This window comes from Carassius auratus, chromosome 34 (assembly GCF_003368295.1).
Source record: "Carassius auratus strain Wakin chromosome 34, ASM336829v1, whole genome shotgun sequence".
NCBI lineage: Eukaryota > Metazoa > Chordata > Actinopteri > Cypriniformes > Cyprinidae > Carassius > Carassius auratus.
The window spans coordinates 26,147,248-26,169,974 of NC_039276.1; the positions used below are offsets into that span (position 1 = coordinate 26,147,248).

General features: G+C 37.6%; 1 pseudogene; it reads right to left on the bottom strand.

Annotated features, from left to right (window-relative positions):
- The window catches only part of LOC113053642 (unconventional myosin-XVI-like), a 161,010-nt pseudogene that overhangs the window by 125,920 nt on the left and 12,363 nt on the right, over positions 1-22,727 (bottom strand).

Below are 22,727 nucleotides of genomic sequence, written 5' to 3' on the forward strand. Positions count from 1 at the left end.
ATAATAATTAAAACAATAAAAAACTACTGAACTATTATTAAATAAAAAAACATTGCTGGTTCTGAATGTCTTATAACTGTTATTTTTCAAACAAAATAATAGTACTATATTATCCCTGTATTCGTCATCTTGGACAAATGAGAGCTTGTTTTCTATTAAAGATACAGCCAAAACAAGGTTTCTCAGAAGACAAAGATTCAAAATATGTCTAGCCTTGTGTTTACTCTATAAACAAAGATCAAACGTAGGGCATTTGTCATTATTCTTAACAATCAGACTGTTGACAGTCCTTCTCTGTGAGATTGTCTAGTGCATATTGTCAGTCTCATCCGGTCTTTTCCTATGATCTGAACTCAAGTCACACACAGCTAAGCACCACTGAATTTAATTACTGAAGAATCCATCAGACACTTTATATCAATTCTGTAGCATATCAGACCCAAACAAGACAAATTAAAGATCCGATCAGGACGGTGGTTGAAACACGAGCCAAATTCCTTAGAAAGGCAAGAGGATGTTGTAAATCATTCCTAGTGCCACAAGTCAGAAGCAAGATAACCAACCAACCAACCATTTCACAGAACAGCTTTCAACATTAACACCACTAGAACAATTATTGACAATTTTTGTTTCCTTCTAAAGGGATTGAAACATTTAGTTCTATTTGCTTTACTATTCGGAGAAGAGATTGACAAATTTGGGGCAAGTAATCAAGATGCAATGCCGGCCATCACATGTAAACCCATGAGAGTAATAAACAAGATCCTTGGATTGACTTTGCCCACCTAGCAGAACCAGACTGAAATTCCTAAGGGGACCTTTTAACCTCTGGTCCCCACAGAACATCCTTATGTTGGCACAGAATGGCACAGGAACGGTCTTTTATAGTGAACTAAATGAACTCAAAAGGACTTCTAAAGGAATATCTGTCCATTGCTTAACTCCAAATCATCTATGAAACCCACACATTTGACTATCATATTTCTGATCACTTATTGTGTATGCCTTTTTAATAACTATTGAATAGTTTAAGGATACACATTCATGATTATTCTGCTTGCTTAAAATGTATTTGACCATCAGTTGTTTGTCAAATGTATCATATTCTTCTTCTAGAAATCATGTCGAAAATTATACCCTGCAAGAGCGGGAAAATTCGGACCACGTGCTTGATAAGATAACATATGATTTCTGATACCCCGAGCAAAGACAATATCTAACTGGTCAAGACAACATTTGAGGAGTGGCCAAAAGGCCAGTTAAATACTCAGGACACCATCAAATTCTGCTTTTTAGTCATGCTTGTCATCACTGTTAGCGTTCTTTGAGCGCTGTTCAAGCATGCTTCATCCTGCACGCTTGCTGCTACTTCGCCACGATGAGAAGAAACACCACTTAGTCTCATCAAACTTTACTTCTGTTCTTTTACTTTAGTTTATTTTCTTTTCTGTTGAGAGTTTCGAGTTATGAGATAAGTTTTGTAACGGCGTGTCTCCGAGTCTGACCTCGAGTGCCCGTTCAACTTCATCCAGCCACACAACTCCGCTTCTTCAGCCAATGCCCAACCATGGGCTTCCCAAGAAATCACTTCAACCACTACTGAACTTCCAGCCAATCAGCAACCCAGGGAAACCCCCTTTTCAATGACAACAAAGGGAATCCCCGTTACACAGGCAACGCAAGTACCTCCAAACTGATCTATACTGATGTACCCAATATAATTTTAACCTCACTGAGGAACTCAATGCGAGCGCTAATTACGTGATTGATGGCTATTCATGTCTATGCAATTTCACGTATTGCTGTAAACTTGGGATTCCATATTTTTATTATCTTAAACTTGTTCTTCCCTAACTTTCTATCTTCCTGCAACTTGTGTGAATGTGTGTGCTAATGTGTTAGATTAGTTTATATGTCTTAGGTTTATCTAATAAAGCCTTATTCATATTGAAAAGAGAAGTATCTTGTGTTTTGTGCTTACAAGTTAATGTCTTAAACTGCCGATCTTGTTACTGTTAATTAATAATGTTTTCACTATACTTTGGATTTTAATATCCAGTGCAGATTTGATGTTAAATGGCTCGTTCAGTGAATCGCAGGGCGTCTCAGTGATCAGCCATGAAACAGTGATTCTTTTTAAATTCCCTTACAATTCTAACAACAATCCAGTAAAAAAAAAAAAAAAAAAACTTTTATTGCATGACATTTAATGTAAAATGAGCACAGTAATGAAGGAAAGGGACTCCGTGTTGGTCCCATATAATGGATAGATGAAAAAAAACACGCATAGCAACACTCACACAAATGTTGGTAAATTCCTGGGGGATTTTTCAGGTTCATAGCATGACAACATACTAGTCTGGAATTGTGTCTCAAACACACTCAGTAGGGAACAAATCTGCTTACATAGAGAAATGAAAGAGGCATGACAGAGGCCCATATGATCTCAGCTGAGATCACTAAATCACTAAAGAAAGAAGACAAGCCAGATGTGCGCACATAAACAACAACAAAAATGTTAACATCAGCAGATTAGCCTTCAGAGGCTATCTGGTAACAACTTTTGAAAGGAAAAGTAAGGAAAGGAATATCTTCAAAGGAACATATTTAAAGAAACGCACAAAGGGAGGAGGACAAAATTGTCATGCAAATTTACAATCCCAATTCCAAAAAAGTTGGGACACTGTACAAATTTTCAGTAAAAAAAAAAATGAAATAAAATAATTTACAAATCTCATAAAATTATATCTTATTCTCTATAGAATATAGATAATAGGGGTGTCACGATTCTCCAAATCCTCAATTCGATTGCATTTTCGATTCTAAGGTCACGGTTCGATTCGATTCTCGATTTTTACATTTATTCTCTTTAAAGCACAGATTGTCATTTTTCAAACTAGACTTTTATGTAATATAATATCTGACCTTTGTTTGCAATGTACCACATTACACTGTCAAATTTAAAACTTTTATTAACAACATAATGTAACAATAACTTATATCTTTAGTCAATTGAAAACTTAAAATAAACTGCCATCCAGTTTCTCTTTTGTAAGTGGAGTCTTCTTCACAAAAGATGACATTCAAGTTCATAACAAAACAAACAAAAACAATAAAAAATTACTAAACTAACCTTCAAATATTACGATGTATTGTAATTTAAAAGATTAAAGATAAAACGCTTGTTAAACACTTCACTGTCATTCATTTAGATTTATTTATTTATTTATATATATATATATATATATATATATATATATATATATATATATATATATATATATATATATTATGTATGTATGTACAGTATGTGTGTGTGTGTGTGTGCATCATTACAGTCTGTAAAATATGTGTATCTTATTACAAGACTGCAATCAGAAGAATTCCAGTTAATCAAGTATCTACAAAAGATCTACTCTATAAACAATGCATTAAATTACATTAAAGACAAAAATAAATTATACAAGCAAAAGAAATGATTACTCGCATGTATCTGGTCCACTGATGAAGTCATGGGTCAAGTCAAGTGAATTATTACTCATTTTCTAACAGGCGTCGAATACTGACTTTAGGAAAAGGGGAATAACCAATGACATTTGAGATAACAACTAAAACAGCAAGCCCCGCCTCACGACTGACAAAAATAAAAATTGTTCGCGCGAGCAGAGGTGAGATGATCGAGCGCTAGGATGTGGGGAATGAGCATGCGCGCGCGATGGCTTGTATTGCGCGCAGAGTACATGTCACGCGCGCGCGCGAGTTTGAAATTAGCTTGCGGGCTCCCGTTTCTTCGCATCCGATTCAGTTTTCCTCTCGCGGAAGCCATATAGCGCACACGCCAGCATCAGTTGAATGCTCAGTTATTTTTGTCATTGATTTGCCGTCATACAACATGGGGGCGTGGCAGCATCGACGATTCCATTTTTTAATTCGAAGTTCGAGACTGTGACTTAATTTCGATCGATTTCAATTTAAAATCGAAATCGTGACACCCCTAATAGATAACATATCAAATTTTGAAAGGGAGACATTCTGAAATATCATGCCAAATATTGGCTCATTTTGGATTTCATGAGAGCTACTCATTCCAAAAATGTTGGGGCAGGTAGCAATAGGAGGACGGAAAAGTTAAATATGCATATAAGGAACAGCTGGACTTATTAGGTCAATTGGCAAAATGATTGGGTATAAACAGAGCCTCTCAGAGTGGCAGTCTCTCTCAGAAGTCAAGATAGGCAGAGGATCACCAATTCCCCCAATGCTGCGGTGAAAATATACGTACATGGCAATGTTACGGTGTTTGGTCTTGGCAGAATAGATCTAATATGCTGCTGCAGCAAAGCAAGTACCGAGAATTGCTCCTGGAAATACATGCACAGACACACTGCTGCACATATAACTCATATAAAATTACCCCATATTTAACATACATGAAGTTGAAGTGAAGCTGGAGAAGGTGAAGGGTTTCTGAAGAATTTGGTTAACCTTTTTTTTTAAGATATCCTTGTAACATTGTAATTAAATTGTAATAAAACATTGTGTCATATTAACTAAAAACATCTATTATATTGGGTTAAGGATTGGTTTAGGGTTATTCATGCAAACGTTTACTGTTATTAATATAGTAATTACATGTACATTTTTATAAGGACACTGAATTTTTGTTTCTGGGTGACTTGTCCCTTCTATTCTCAGTTCCTTTGACAGCTGTGGCTACAAGTACATTGGCTGTGACAGGTGTATTCCCAAATGTCAGCATGATAGATTGCTTGTAGGCTGAATGGGTGCATCTCTGAGATCACTCAGCAATCTCAATCAGGAAATTGAACACTGGTTTGGATTACACAGAGCTGTCATACCAGGAAAATAAAAATGAATGAAGATCCCAGAGAGGAAATGAAGCAGGGTGTAAGGCTTGTAAAAGACACAGTCTGATGTACGCCAAAGCAATCAAGGCGTATTCAGTGATGAAAGGGCTGCTATGCAATGTGCCAGATTTGCTTAATGCAGCTAAGAACCACATTTTGCTGATCCACACAACACAAAGGTGGCCATGAATCTTAAATCGCATGAACCTACACCATTGCAGAACATGCAATAAATGCTAATCACACATGCCTGCCAGACTTAAGTCTTACCAGCTCTTTGGAAAGATGAGCTCCAACAGATCAATAGGTCTTAAACTAGGTAATAAATCGAGTGATTTTTGCACGTCAAAACATGTCTGCACATGACAATCACTACTTCTCAGGAAAGAGTGAAGGTTAATTACAGAGGTAATTAGCATATGATCAGACTTGCTATACAGCACTACCCAAGCTTTAATATTATGACCCTCACAGTAGTGGTTACAACCTCAAACAGATGTGCTTGTGGATGGTCACTCAACACAGCTGGAATGAGAGCTTAAGCAGTTGGCCCACAGTTCCACAGCTTGTTTATTCAAGCTTTATACCGATTTACACATGAAAACATGCCCGATAGTTGCTGTGGTGAGGTAGAGCAGTTCAGCTAATTATACAGTTCACACTCATTCATGGTTCATTTTATGGAAATCTGACTCAGCGATATGTGTGGCTGGCTCATTGGTTAAACAGCTTATAACGGCCCACCACTAATAATAATTATATATATTAGTTACATACACTCACCTAAAGATTACTAGGAACACCTGTTCAATTTCTCATTAATGCAATTATCTAAATCAACCAATCACATGGCAGTTGCTTCAATGCATTCAGGAGTGTGGTCCTGGTCAAGACAATCTCCTGAACTCCAAACTGAATGTCAGAATGAGAAAAAAGGTGATTTAAGCAATTTTGAGCGTGGCATGGTTGTTGGTGCCAGACGGGCCGGTCTGAGTATTTCACAATCTGCTCAGTTACTGGGATTTTCATGCCCAGCCATTTCTAGGGTTTACAAAGAATGGTGTGAAAAGGGAAAAACATCCAGTATGTGGCAGTCCTGTGGGAGAAAATGGAGGCTACCATTTGCAAGAGCTCCCCAAAGTTGGAGAGTTGAAGGCTGGAAAAATGTTGCCTGGTCTGATGAGTCTCGATTTCCGTTGAGACGTTCAGATGGTAGAGTCAGAATTTGGCGTAAACCGAAGGAGAATATGGATCCATCATGCCTTGTTACCACTGTGCAGACTGCTGGTGGGGGTGTAATGGTGTGGGGGGGGATGTTTTCTTGGCACACTTTAGGCCCCTTAGTGCCAATTGGGTTTCGTTTAAATGCCACGGCCTACCTGAGCATTGTTTCTGACCATGCCCATCCATTTATGACCACCATATACCCATCCTCCGATGGCTACTTCCAGCAGGATAATGCACCATGTCACAAAGCTCAAATCATTTCAAATAGGTTTCTTGAAGATGACAATGAGTTCACTGTACTAAAATGGCCCCCACAGTCACTAAATATCAACCCAATGGAGCATCTTTTGGCATCTTTGCTCATAGAGCATGATTTCTAAAGAATGCTTTCAGCACCTTGATGAATCAATGCCACGTAGAATTAAGGCAGTTCTGAAGGCGAAAGGGGGTCAAGCACAGTATTAGTATGGTGTTCCTAATAATCCTTTAGGTGAGTGTATATATGGGATCAGTGGCATAGCCACGGGTGTGCCAGGGTTTTCTAAAAATAGATGCAGAATATTTTTTATAGTTTATTGTTGTTTACCTCTATTTCTTCATTTAAAATGAAATTTAAATTTCAACCAATTTTTCGTAAAAAAATAAAATAAATACCTGCCGATATTTGGACTGCCAACCAATTGGCAAACAGCCGCTAGACTGTGATGTGTGACCCCCAGCATCTTGGGAGATGTTTGCCGCACATTCTAAAAATAATAGAGAATCTTTAACTAAATGTTGCTAGCTAGTAATATGTCACAGAGCTGGACATTAGAGGACAGAATTTCTGCTGACTGCAAAGAGAGAAAACAACCTGTGCATGTTAACATGGAGCTACTGAGCCTGATTAGCACATCTGTTAGATGGTCCGGCTGCAGGCATTAGAGGAAACACTAGAGACCACCAGCCTGTGTGTTAGGCCTCTTTACTGACCGCAACTAAACAGAGGTCAGCAGACATGCTTAGCCCATAAGGTGTCTTTGTACAATGGTCAGAATCATGCATTGTTATTGAATCTGCTCAAGTCAATGTAGAGTACTAATGGTAGAACCAATTTTGACTTATTTGGATCAAATGAACCATTAACACACTGTTTCCATAACTGGCCATTTACAGGACTCAAATGGAGCAGATACAGACCATCTAATATTCACATCAGCAATTTTGGAATGAAACTGGACATCTGTGGAGGTATCCAAATATCTGGACACTCCGGTTTATTGGAATGTGCTCTGTTGGCACTATTATGATAAGGCCAATGTGTGCTTTCCTCTGTGTGGTTGATAATCTCCTATATTGCCTGTGACTTGATGTTGGGCGCAAGAGGGGGCGAAATTCAACACGTCATGGAAAATGGGAAAACATCTGTTGGAACCATATGTGGCGTTTCCATGGAAACCAGGAATGGGAAAAGAAGATGATGAGAGAAGAAAAAGGAAGATTATAGGAGATGAGAAATTAAAAGATAAGGAACGACACGCAAATGCTCTTGCTACTTTCGGATGCCACAGACCGCCACACATCATGCAAGCCTTATGAAGGATTCCTCAAATATATAAAGGCATTTACAGTATATTTATTTTTTCACATGTAAATACCTACACACACTACTGTTCAAAGGTTTGGGGTTGGTAGTTTAATCTGTATTCAAATTTAATTTATTTCTGTGAAGGCAAAGCTGAATCTTCATCATCATTACTCCACTCTTCAGTATCACATGATCCTAGAGAAATCCTTCTAATATGCTAATTTGGTGCTCAAGAAACTATTATTATTATTATTATTATTTATAATTATTATTATTATTATTATTATTATTATTATTATTATTATTATTATTATTATTATTATTATTATTGTTGTTGTTGTTGTTATTGATTATTATTATTGATTATTATTATTGTCAATATTAAAAACAGTTGTGCTGCTTAAGAATTTTTGTGTGAACCATGATACAATTTTTAAAATGATTATTTGATGAACAGAAAGTTCAAAAGAAACGCATTTATTTACAACTAATAGAATATAATTAGCGATTGAAAATATTTTACTGTCACTTTTTATCTGTTGAATGCATTCTGGATGAATAAAATTTACAACATTTTAACTGAATAGTATTATTATTATTATTATTATTATTATTATTATTATTATTATTATTATTATTATTATTATTAGTGTGGCTTTAAAAATATTTTTTTAAATTATAAAAATAATAATAATAATAATTCAAACTTACAAATAAATAAAGCACATACATATGCATGCATCTTTACACATGCCCAATATCAGCATGCAATGGCAACCTACCCTAAAGATCCTCCCCTCCAAATCCCATCACAAGCAGTAACAGGAGACTCATTTGAGACACATTACTACAAGGTGTAAACACACATCTGCTTCATACAATCCCCCGAAATGGAGGTCAAAGACAGAACAGGACAGAGCAAGGGAGAATTATTAAACTAGCACATGTCCCGTTGCCTCATTTACAGTATGTGAGGGCTGTTTGTCTGTGCATGGCTGCAAATTTGAGATACGGAGAATTTTGGTGGCTAATGATATTGTACCAGATGTACAACCAAACCCTTCAGAAAACTGCTTTCAATGTTCATTGATCTCGAGTTAAATCAAATCCACTGCTGAACCGTAATGAAGTGCATGAGTACATCTTTCATAATACACTACAATAGTGCATTATGTTCTGCAGCAGGATACAGGTGTCATCCATTAGCCCTTATAAAAAAGGCAAAAGGAGCCTGTCATCTAGGCAATGTGGATGAGCCAAGACCACGGTAATGTATAACGCTAATGGGAGGGGGAGTGTAAGAGAAGTGCATACAACAAATTGATGTCTCTAGAGGTTTGAATTCAATCAGTGGCACCACAAAAAGACATATTGAATAAATCAGATAGTGTATTTACAACCATTTGAAACACATTACCTCAGAGACAGAACCAAGTGAGCTGCACTGCTTTCTACTGTCTAGATAGACAGTGTCCTAATTGAAATGGAACCCTTAAAAGTAACATTTTAAATACTGTAGACAGAGCTCTTCGTGTGAAACTCAGTAAACAATTAATTTCAACTGAGTTTGATGCTAGCATGTTGCTAAGCTAACAGCTCAGTACTCCAAGTATGTAACTATATCAGACAGTGGGGAAAATACAATTTTAGTTTCATTTCCCACTGACATCACTATAGACCTGATAATTAAACGGATTCACTTCAAGGGCTGGGCGATATATCTAATGATATGATAATGCGCAACTAATCAGTAAATACGGTTCCGTGATTACCGTTAAATTGCCATCACCTGCTTTCAAATGCAGCGGCATTTAATAGACAAAGCCGTAGATCACTGACAAGCTAAGAAATATAATTTGAAAGCAGGTGATGGCGATTTAGCGCTAATCACGGAACCGGATTTACTGACTAGGTGCAGATGATCATATTGTTAGATATATCGCCCAACCCTACTTCAAGGTCACATCTATTCCACCTCTATTTCTCAATCCTTTCCTCATATGAACCCCCATGTTCCTCCATGTTCCACCATCAATGACAAGAGACTTCAGCCTTTTCTCCTTCAGAAAACAGCTAAGTAAGTTTCTCTTCATCTCTAGACCTCTGAGAAATCCGTTGGGAGTTCCAGTCAAGCAGAGATGCTTCATGTTTTTTAAATGGGCTTTGGAGGCCTGGCTATGTTTTCCTGATCAGGGGAGAGTTCGGTCCTCCACAATAAGAGGAGGAGGATTTGGGGGTGAGGTGGAAGTTGAAATGAGCTCACTGGGGTGGAAAAAAAAAGAAAATTTCCAGCTCCTTAAATGAAATATTAACTACAACAAAGTCTGAAAACTCATCATGGTTAGTCAGTAATCTTATTCCATTCATATTCCTAACAGAAAGTTTTTGATCCCCGAGAAAGCTGAAGGTATAATTGACAACATGTCATCGAATCCAAAAGGGACACTGTGTTTTGGATCAGTGGACATGGGCCAGTTAGATTGGTTGCTTCAAACCACCAGCTTCTGACCTAGATTTCAGCTTGAGCTGCAGAAAAGTTGGTGAGTTTAAGAGCTAAGTGGACCTGAACTCAACACCTTATCAATGAGTGATGAACGTTGGATTTCATATTATTTGATCTTTTTAATTGGGGATACAAAACCAAAACACATTCATTTCCCCACCTAGGATTTAAAAGAGATTATATAAGTATTCAAATGAACATCAGAAATCAGGTATACAACATCAATATTAACACTTTAATGCCGTATTTACTTGTCAATGCCATTTATTTGCTATTCAGAAGGTCGTCTGGTCAATTATAACAAACATACAGAAAGTTAACCAAACCTACCTGACTGCAATTCTTGAAGGAACTGGACATTAGAAATAAAAGACTGAAGTTTATTGGTCCCTTTTAACATTAGTTTACCTTTTAGCTAAACAGCTGTTTTGTTAATCTGTCAAATTTTACGTGAACCAACAACCTTCAATAAAATATGTACTTCAGGGATCATATACAGTATAATCAGTTTAATGAATTTTAGGCAAGGGTTAATTCTAATTGATTTTAAATGGACACACAGCACCATCTGCAATGATACAACCAACTGCCAAGCCTCAAAGAAAGATGTTAAAGAATGACTGAGAAGGAAGAATTCATCCAGTTACAAACTAGCATATAAAGCAGGTGCTACAGAATTAAAGCAGTACAAATCGTAGACTCTCTGTATTGAAGTTGAACTTTATTCCTTCATCTGTGTTAGTTCTTGCTAATTTCCCTCTTGTCTCACAGAGCGAATGGTGCATTGCAGGAATGCCACTAGCACTGCATCATAGTGGGCTGTGAGGGGCTTGTAAATGCTCTCATTTGCTCACTCCCAGAGCTCCGTCATTATCCTGACAGCAATTTTATGTTTCCTCCGCAAACCACCTGCCAAAATACATGACCATGATGTGTTACATCATTCCGCCCCATTCCACAGGCTTTCAGAAGTAGGACACAGCACTGCAGTCTTAATCCTTGTGTAAAGCAACTACAGAGTCTCTTGAGGTTCAGAGAATCATTCCCATGGGGTATTAATGATGAGATGATTCTGACCTCTTGGTCTTTCAGAATTATGGGCACTGTAGTCTGTGGTCATCTTTAATTTGCGTTGCAGAGATGAAATGATGATTTAGTGGCATTTACTGGGTCACCGAGTGCGGAAGGAGTGATGCCAAACCAAACTGTCTTTAAAAGGACTGCTGGGAAAGAATTGTTATTATTTTTTAATGGGTAAAGATTTTTCCAGTTGTCCTTGTGCCCGATACTTATATCTCAGCCTTACACCATAGATATTGATGGACATCTCATTTCTTGTGAGACCTTGATCAGACATAAGATTTTGTTCGTGGTAGATGTATATGATAATTTATATTTTTGGGTGAATTTGTACTTTAACCCACTAATGCTTAAACCATGACATATTACCATGACAAATCTGGGGGTTACCTCTGACTCCGCAGTCAAGTTTGATCAACAGATAAATTCAGTAGTCAAAACCGGTTTCTTCCATTTAAAATTGCTATAAAAAGTCAAGAGTTTTTTTTTTTTTTTTTTTTTTTTGTCACTTCAATAGTCAGAGAGAGTGATCCAAGATTTTGTGTCCTCACAGCTCGATTATTGTTATACCCTTGATCAAACATAAATTGACTCCAGATGGTTCAAAATGTGCCTGAAAGACGTTTGACTGGCACACACAGATTTGATCATATCTCCCCCATATTAGGCTATTTGCACTGGTTGCCGGTCTGTTTTAAGCCCAAATATATCTGCTAGACCCCTGAATTTCTAGACTGAAGCTGAGGGGTGACTTTTCAGTTGTTGGGCCAAAACAATTGTCTCCCAATCTCCCTCCGATTAGTTCCTTCAGAATTCAGAGACCAGATCTCCCAATTCACAATCCGAGGCTCCCAAAGAAAAAAACACAATGGCCTCCGTTTTGCTCTCATTTAGCGGTAAAAAAGGAAATTAAACACTTATTCAGAGATTTAAAGCCTCTTTTATCATTTTTCCTCAAGGGCAGATAGATTTGAGTGTCATCAGCATAAAAATTAAATGACACACCATGCTTGGTAAGAATGGACCCTAGAGGAAGCATATACAATGAGAACAGAACAGGAGCCAAAACGGAGCCCTGGGGAACTCCAAAATGCAAGATGGAGCTAGATGAAACAAAAAACATCAAAATAAACAGAAAACATCCTGTCTTCAAGATAGGATTTAAATCATTCAAGAGTGCAACCTGTATTGCCCACACATTTTTCAAGGCGTGATATAATGATTCTATTTTAATTTTGTTCAAATTTGACAAACAGCCTATGGACGGGTTCAAAATTACAAAAAAATAATCTGAGATATACATTTTGTAAGCCTTGAGTCGACCTTGATTGCCCTTAATTTCGGGGGCGGGTGGTGTTGTCTAGCCTTTTATGGTTATAGAGGTAAGAACCAAACCACAAATTGTTTTATAATCCAAAGAATAAAATATGTGTGTCTGTGTGCCTATGAGTCGCTGTGTACCATACTGCCAAGCTTGGAATCTCGAATACCAAGAAACTTTTAGGACAAAAAAACAAAAAAAACTTAAGATTACAAAGAATAAAAAACAGCAGAAACACAATTCCAACGCTGGAAATTAACTTTGGTATCGGGACTCCCAAAATATTAGCTCAGCCTTTCTGAAGTGTGAGAATACACTAATACATAGGTGGGATTCTCATAAGATTGATCAAACTGGCACTGAAAAACATTCAATACCAGCCACATGCTCCTGCTTCCACTCTCATACGGACCTGATCACATTAAGACAATGAGATTGGAGGACATCTAATAAGAAACCCACATCCACAGGTGCATGAAGATTATATTTACAATTCAAACTGATACTGGAACCACTTACTAGAGGCCAAATGTTTATGTATGCCCTTACTGATCCAAGAACCCACAATCACTCAGAAAAGCAAGAGAAATCCTCTCCACAACAACTCACACTTTTTGAGGTGTCTAACACCTAAAGTTTAAATAAGAGATTTGAACAGACTCTTAACCCAATTATAAAAGCTGCACAAGTATGAGCGAGTGCTGCTTGATAATCCGCAACTTAAAGGGATACTCTAACGCAAAAATGAAAATTGTTATTATTCACTTAACCCCATGTCGTTCCAAAGCCGTAAAAGCTTTGTGCGTCTTTGGAACACAATTTAAGATATTTTGGATGAAAACAGGGAGGCTTGAGACTGTCCCATAAACTGCCCAATAAATAACAATGTAAGGTCCAGGAAGCAACACTTTTTAATGGGCATTAAAAAAAATCAAAATAAAATCACACACACTCATATGATAAGAGCGGAAAGGCTGCGTCACTTCTAACCTTGAGCTGATGTCACAAAAATGTGATGCTTCAGTTCCCCTCTGAGAAGCCATATGAATAGCGTTACATCATTTTATGAAAGCATATTCCATAGAAGTGAAAAAGAAATCCACCTTAATCTCCACAAAAGTCAAATTTGTTGTAATGTCCCCGTCAGTGATCCATCATTTCCACTCTGACCTCTGGAATAGCCATAAATTCCAGATTTTTCGATTCAATAAAGATGGGGGCTACGAGGAACACTGCTGACAGAGTTCCCAGGGATCCTCTGGGATATCTTCAGCCTGAGGCTAAGCTATAAATCCAGCATGCTAAAAGTCAGATGGAGTAGAAGAGTCAGCATTTTGAACCATAAACTGTAGGATGCATGTCACTGTGAAATATAAAGGCAAAGATGGAGAGTATCTGCACACACATGCTACATATGTTGAGTGACACTTGCTGGTTGTCAAGTTACTGTGACACTGATAGTGGTGTAACTTATTGGTTAAACATCTAGGGCGGTAATTGAAAAACTTAGTTTTAGTTCAAGTATCAGAAGGGGCAAATCAACACACCATCTTCACTGTGTCATTCAGAAATGCATTTAACCCTTCCTTTAAGATGGGAATGACTCTAAATTTCCAGTAAACAAAATATTCACAAGCAGACCTTTTAGCGCAATTAGGCTGTAAGTACATTTTTCTATTCAGCATGATGATTTTTAAAGTGACTGAAAACCTCTGTAGTCCCACTTAGTCACCTGTAAGCAATCAGCTTTCGAAAAAAGTAAAATCGGTATAAAACAGGGTATCATTCATGTATTTTATGTTTTAGAATAAAAAGGGTAGGATCTTGAGCTTGGGTTAACCAAAGGCCAAAGTTAATAAAAAATCCATTCATGCAACCCATTGACTTTGGGATGATGGAACCAGACGTGCACTGAAGCACTCTGTATTCAGCTTTTTAATTTATGTCTGTGAAGTAATCAGTAATTTTTACTTATGGTAGACAGATATTCTGATTAACCTTTACATAAATAGACAAATAAATCCCACATTTTTGCATGCACCAGTTTGAGACTGCCGTATTGACATAACATAATATGGATTCTTTTTTCTTTGTCTTTTTTTCCCACGATGAAATATAACATTGATTTGACCGGTGGGAGGTTCTTGGCCAGAACATACTGCAGTGTGGACTAGACTTCATATTGATATTAAAAAGTCTGGCTGAAAACACAAATCCTTCAGGAGCAGTAACTAATTTCTTACTGAAATGAATTTTCCAAATTATCTTATTCCAGAAGTTTAAGTATTTAATAAGTTAACTTTCTGTGCACATGCATGAACCAGACACGGTGTCGGACATCAGCTTTCATTATATGCAGAAGCCGAGCAACACTGACACATTAATCCAAAATACAGGCACGGAGCCATGAGAAATCAATATTCTGAGTCACTGACTGGTCAAAAGGCATTTGTGCAGGATGCTGATCGCATTTGGATGAGCGATCAGACCAAAAGCCAAAGCCATTGCCAGTTTGATAATTAGTGTTTAGTAGGTGGGCTCAAGTTGCCATTCATCCTCAGCCAAAGGTGCCATGTTTCCAACAGGCATTGCCACATGAACACCAGCTGGTGCCGCGGACCAGCCGAACCTGGCTGACAGCCAATAAGACAGATGCACATGGTGACCTGCAAAGGCTGCTGGGATATCAGACACAGATTTACCCAGACAGCTGGGAAAATGGTTGGCAGGGACTGAAAGAAAGAAAGATATGAAGCCGGAGAGCATCTCAGAAAAAAAGACAAAGGAACAGATGGATGAGATGCAGCATGTAGTAAAACATCCCCAAATACCAGCACCAGCACCGATCAAACTGACCAGCCTTTACTAACCACTTATAATTATTCCCCGTAAAACTGGGGTGTCCAATGCTGCTCCTGGATGACCAAAGTCCTGCAGAGTTGATCTCCGACCAGCCTGGAAGATTCTGACAATCCTAAAGACCTTGATTAGCTGGTTCAGGTGTGTTTAATTAGGATTGGATTAGACGCCCCTGTCCTAAGATCATTCATTTAACTTCCACATTGTGACACATTTCCAAACCAAATCGTTGAAATCTAACTTATTCAGATATAAAATGTCATACTTCAATTGTACAACATTTGTAATAGTGTGGAAGACATACCAAATAAAACAACACAATAGTAGACATTTTCAAATGGGTTTAATATTTTGAGTATTGTTTTTACTGCCTGCGTTTACGGCTTTGTATTTTTATTTAATTTTTTACAGCCATGACAAAATAAATTATATTTTATTAAGTTGCAAATTTGCAGCCTGGGCTGAATGTGATTTTTAACATAAAAAAACTAAACTAAATAATGACAAGAAAACACATCTTTGTGAGTCGCAAAAACAACTATACGACGATATATAGCCTGATTCCAGAAGAAATCACTCTTGCAGTATTATAAGCGAAATTTCAACTGAATTTTCCAGGCGAAAAAGGTCCACTGCCCATTGCCGATAGTATAGTGAAGTATGAAGCATGGATAAACAGAAGTCACTTTCAAACCAAGCGGTTTTCTGTTGGTCAACACTGAGTCACCAATTTAAACCTGTTGCTAAATCCACCTAGATAAATTTTTTGCCCACAAGCAAAAATCCCAATCAAGTAGATTTTAATTGACTGAATTTCACCCACCAACCAGCTCACCAATTCAATCAGACAGTATTACTTTCTGTGATATACATCTTAAAATACAGCAGACATTAAGCACTCAAGATTCATTAACTTAAATCAGTAGCACTATTGGCTAGTTGTTCATAGTTTATTACCACGCAATATCTGAATTAACCATGCGTTTATAGTTTTAAATGTGTCATCAAAAGGCCAACTGAACCAAAAAAAAAAAAGAAAACTAGCAAACTCTGAAGCGGAGAGCCTTCAGAACCAAGGATTACAATTAAAAAGAGAAAAGCCTCAACGCTTGTATGGAAGTTCAGAGCAGATACAATGTTCCTGACTGTTCACCCCTAATTTGCATCATCTGAGAAATGAGTCTGTTTGACTTTAAAATGCAGTAGTTTAAGGTCAAAGTTTGCATTAAGGTGATAAAGTTTTATGTTGCCTTCAGATGGATGGAACTACATAAAAAAAAAAAAAATTGAGGTTTCCCACCTTTATCTTACAAAGAACAGCACTTCAACTCCCAACTGCAAAGTCACAGACAGGAATATCTGACTTGGGTTGAATTCACTTAGCCTCTGCCATTGTTCACGATGCAGAAGGTGACCGCTCAGTGATTGTAACCCTGTCTCACACAAGCTCCTTTCCCCCGCAAGCTCTTGATTAGATTACGTTTGCCTGTCCCAGGAGTGGCGCAACACACTCTGAATATTAGCTTTTTGACTGGCCCATAATCAGCTTGAGGAATGATCTAATACTCGGCAGCTAATGGCAACCCCTCTGATGGCTCGCCTTTCTGGAAATTAATTTGGCCTTTTTCACAGACTCGCCCCGCTGACTAAGTCACTCCTCTCAATCTCTTGAACAACACAAGTAAACTAACACAACTCAAACAGACAGAAATTATCTTCTACCATTTAGATTAATTATATGTGCCTCATCTTTTTACAGTGAAGTGCCAAAAACCTAAATGAGGTCAGAGGGGAAAACTTTAATTTTCTTCATATGCTCTAAAGTTTGGGTGGAATATGCAGGAAAAATAAAGTGTACTGAGTTTCTACATTATGAGTAAGTCCCAGGCCCAGCACTGAACTGACTTGAGCTTAATAATTTAGAGCCCGACCGATATATCGGCCGTCCGATATTATCGGCCGATATGAGCTTATTGCATTTAAATCGGCATCTGCGTTTCTAACGGCCGATGAAACATGAGAAACAGGCCACATGTTATGAGTGTTGCATAGTTTGCCCACCATCTTTGCCTATGTAGGAGATGCCTGTTTATTATTATTATTATAATTCTAATGATGACATGAGTAATGATACATGGTGATATTATAAATACACATGCTTATTTTTCCTATGTCTCTCTTGTGGCTGAAAAAGGTGAATCCTGTAGCAGCAAAGTGTGGGACTACTTCTGCAAATACTTTAACTTTAGTGTTATAATTTATTTACAGTACACACACAGACTGTTAAAAGAAGAAAAGTAAAAAGTCTTAAATGTTTAAAATTTGATCATTAAAAAATATATACTTTTGATGTGCAATTGATTAGTCATTGAGATTATAATCCAAGGCTTTTTTTTTACATAATCTCTTCTGGACAATGGTTTATACAGCCCACATACATAGAACAGGCAGATATTTTGCTATTGAATGTTGTGTAAGTGCAGTATATAGGAAATGGATCTAATATCCAGTTTATTTTCAAAATCAAAATATCGTCTTATAAATCGGCTCTTTTCGAGTTAATATCGGCATCGGCCCCCAAAAAAATCCATATCGGTCGGGCTCTACGCTTGTCTTTTAGGGCTGCTTTACAGCAGAATAGGAATGGTCTCTATAGTTCAGTTTCCATAATTGATTCTGCTTTCCTGTTTATTTCTGTGAAGCTGTTTTGACAAAATATAAGTGCTACAGAAATAAACAGGTTTCTGCAGGTTTTGTCAAGGTAAATTTATCATATTATACTTTTTTAAAGATCATTATTTTGTGTATTTGGTGTAACATAATATGTTGACATGATTTAATGTTCAAAATCTTTTTTTTTTTTCAATACTGTACATTATTGTAGGTCCTCTATGCCCCGCCTCTCTCTAACTCGTCATTTTCTACAAAGTCCCTCCTTCCGACAAGCACAGTCTGCTCTGTTTGGCCAACTGACCAGAGCATTGAGATTGGCCAAACACTGCACTCATCAGAAGAGTAAACATAATCGTGAGGGAATCGCGATTTCGCCATTTCTAACTGTATCTGCTTTCAGAAGGCCAAATAAAGTGCTTTTGTTTTTGTCTAGATACACACAGCATCTCAACACTAACTGTGGTTACTGAAACCACGGCTTCTTTCTTTGCGTGTACATCTGGGTGGCATTACACAAATATTCCCACATCGTGACATAGATATGTGGGGGCGTGTTTGAATGAGCTGTTTTAGGGGCGTGGCAGAGTCTTAACTTTTATAAAGAATATCTCTTTGGTTTTGAAACTTTAGTCTTTGCAACTTTACAGATCTTATCTATGCACAATCAGCTTGTAACACTCCAAAGAGAAAGGAAAACATCAATTCCCATCATATGACCCCTTTAAAACTTTAAGACCAAGTAAAGAATGTAAATTTGATGACTTAATAAAAGAGGACACAAACAAACTGAAAAAAGTGAGGTTATCATTAAAACAAGAAGAAATATTTGCCAATAGGGAAAACACGTTTCATTTTGCAATGCATGCATCATTTAATGCATGACTTTATCAACGTAAAACTTTCCACTCTTCGACCTTTTTAAGGCCTCAATTTGTGAAAGTCTGAATTAAGACTTGTAAGACCTTTTTAAAACCCGCAGAAACTCTGGGTTTTATTTTTACAGTGTAGTTTGCAACAAGTAACCAAGATAAGATAACATAAACAGACATAAGTTTCTTACCCTCTTTGTCATCGTGTCGTATGATGGCGTCCTGGATGATGTCTGAAAGCGTGAAGCTGATTTTTTGTTTTTTGCGGTTGGTGGAGCGGGGCTTGGGGAAGCTCTGCTTCTGTAGCGTCCGCTCGCGCTCGAAGTAGACCCGCAGCTGCTCGCAACGCATGCGTCTGACCAGCCTCTGACGCTGGCCCAACGGCAGAGACTCCAGCAGACACTGGTCTATCTCCATGTTCTGCCTGAACATGTTACATAGCTGAAAACAACCTACACCGAGGGAAAGAGGAGAAGATGGTTGAGGGAAGAGATATGAGGGAAGAGTGGGAAAAGGAAGAAAATCAGTTATCAAATACGTAGCATGCCTAGTAATAACATTTCACATTTTTCCAATAAAAGTCCTTTAATATATCTCTCAATGTAAAGAGCACAGTTTTCACAAACATATAACGGTTGTCAACATTGATAATAATAAGAAATGTTTCTTGAGCACCAAATCAGCATATCAGAATGATTTATAAAGGATCATGTAACGAAACTGGTAAAATTTCAGCTTTACCATCACAGGAATAAATTACATTTTAATAGAAAAATAGAAATTGTATTGTTTTTACTGTATTTTTAATTAAAGAAATGCAGCCTGGTTACGCATAGACTTCTTGAATGGTAATGTATGTGGTCTAAGAAATATTACTTTTTTTCTTTTTTGCATGATTTAAGCTCAAAGTAGCAATTTATGATTATTATTATCATCAGATTTTACTGCAACTTAAAATGTTACTGATACATAATATTGTCAAAAAGGTCTATGCTTTATCCAAACTGACAGCTTTGTTAAACTTATTGTCTTAAAAGGGCATCGAATTTAATTATAATACTGGGTTAATTCTGCTTTGAAAAAGCACATGGTGTCACACTATTTTCTTCACACAATATTTAGGATTCACGAATTCTACTTTAGTATATTATATAGCAAAGACAGTAAGCATATGAATCATCATGCAGTCTTTCTCTCCTCTGCTTAACCACTAAAGTCAGGACAAGACCGATGACAGATAGATAGATCTGTGTAGTTCTCAAAGCTCTGTCCATTCAAATCTTATCTGGCACCCTCTGCTGAGTAGCATGTCTGTTTAACCTTGAGAGAGCGGAGACTCTCTCCACACACAGCACTAGAGACTGACTCTGCATTTCTCCTGCAGTTGCATGGAACAAAGCCAACGCCATCCCTGTACACACACTGTAAAGAACTGCTGAACACTCTAGGATCTGGAAGAGGCTGTAAATAAAGGAGAAAACTGCACCCACTGAGACACATATACTGTAGGTCATTGAAGGGCATTTATTAAACAAGTACCGGCATGAACTTCCAAGAGAATTAAACAATTGGGTAAATTATGGAAATCCGGAATAACAAACACTGCAGGATGATTAAACTTAATCCATTATTAACACAGAACTATATGTCCGCAAACAAATTGATGCAGCAGCCACTAAACAAACTGAAAATAAGGAGAACAGAAAGTGCTTCAACCGTGGTCTACTTCAACAAAACAACTTTGATGCACATTCATGAATTCTTCAGTTATGAGATCTCTGCTTTTGAGTTCAGCTTTTATTATTATATAGTAGAGAGAGGATGTGTGTGGAAAGAGGAAATGTGCTCTGAATATGACGCTAAAATAAAATCTCCAGCAGTGCCAGCAAAAGCTGAACATTTCTGAAGATTAGGAATAGGAATAGCAATAGTTAATTCATCGTTCCTTACTATTTGATCATGATTCTTATTTCATGTACTTTAAGATGTGCTGGACACACCGCCATATCCCTCGCAGACACGAGAGGATGTATTCACATTTACATTTAAAATGAAATGTATACGCGGATTAATAATTAAAGGTTTAAAATGTTTGAGTCAAGCTGGCTGCCCTTCTCCTCGAGGTTCATTTGCTGCAATCAGAGCAGCTCAATCGTTCTCTCATACATCCCATCTATCCTCCGCCTGCAGCTGAGCCGGCGCCAGACGCACACATCATGCATTATGAAGTCACTCACCCCCCATCTCACCCGGAGAGAGATGAATAAGAAATACAGTTAGAAGAGAGAGAGAGAGAGAGAGTGTGTGAGCTCTCCAACTAAAAAGTTTGGATGAATTACAAGAAGTTTATTTGACCTCGCTTCCATCACAGCAATCACACGCACATCAATCCCCTTCCTCGAGGCGGTGTTTCAGGAATGACAGCAGGAAGAACGGTTTCTCTCTCTCCCTCTAAGACACGGCGTAGTGCAAATCTGTAATTACTCCGATAATTCAGGTCACCAGAAGCCCTTCAGCCAGGGAAATAAAAGTTTGAAAGTCTGCCTTTGTAGACAAATTAAAGAGGGAGCTCTTTCTACTCTCTCTCTCTCTCTCTCCCACACACACACACACACACACACACAGTGTCATAATGTTCACGACTGTTAAACAGAGCCTAAACCCCACTGACAATACAGCACCCTTCCCAGAGTCACAATGCCAGCAATCATATTCTATTCTATACAAGAAACGGCTTCTGATGAAGACAAAATAATCAATTCTATACAGTCAACTGAATCCATCATCATGGAAATGATCTGTTCTGTTCTATTCTGTGAATTTGGACAGAAGAATCTATTCTATTCTATCCACTGTCATTCAATATATTATTGTCAGTAAGATTTTTTGAAAGAAGTCACTTATGCTTATCGAGGCTGCATTTATTCGATTAAAATATTACACATATTGTAACTATTTAAAATAACTATAATAAGAAAAATTTGAACTATCGTTGTAATAACATACAACTTCATAATCATCGGGAAGGAGGAGGCGGGAACCGGCGGATATTCAAATAACGACTTTAACAAAAACACAAAACTCGCGCACAAACAAAAACCAAACACAAAATAAAGCCCAGGCCTGGTCTTCTCTTGTCCTTCACTGTCGTCGCTCCTCTTTTTGTATCCTTCCGGTCTCCACCGTCAGGGTTTTTTTTCTTATCATAGCCAACAAATGTCTTCTTTCATAGTCTGACATATATTAGAAGCCAAGTTATATGTTTTTTTCTGTCATGGATTTGCACTGAATTGATTCTCAAAAATATGGAACAAAGTGCGTTCCGTCTCAGTTCAATACGGCCTTAGCCCTATTGTTAATGCGGCCGTGATTGTAAGTATATTTGAGTTTTAATAGGTTTTCATGTTGTCTTAGCCATTTTAGTCCTCTTAACCATTTTATCATGTGTATGTCTTTAAATGAGTCTGGGTCTGCCTGACGTGTGACTGATCATATGACAGGAAATAGGAGATTAACAGTATAAAAGGAGGCAGCATGGCAGACAGACAGGAGGCGTTTCTCAATGTCAAGGATACTTCCTTGGCAGGACTGATCCTTCAGTCAGTGAAAAGGTCCGTTTGAATAACGCTGTGAATGGTATCATTAAATTACTTTGGACAACTTAACTAGTTATTTATAAAAGAAATGCTGTTGACGCAACCAATTGTAAAAGGGGGGGGGGTGAAATGCTCGTTTTCACTCAATCTCCTGTTAATCTTGA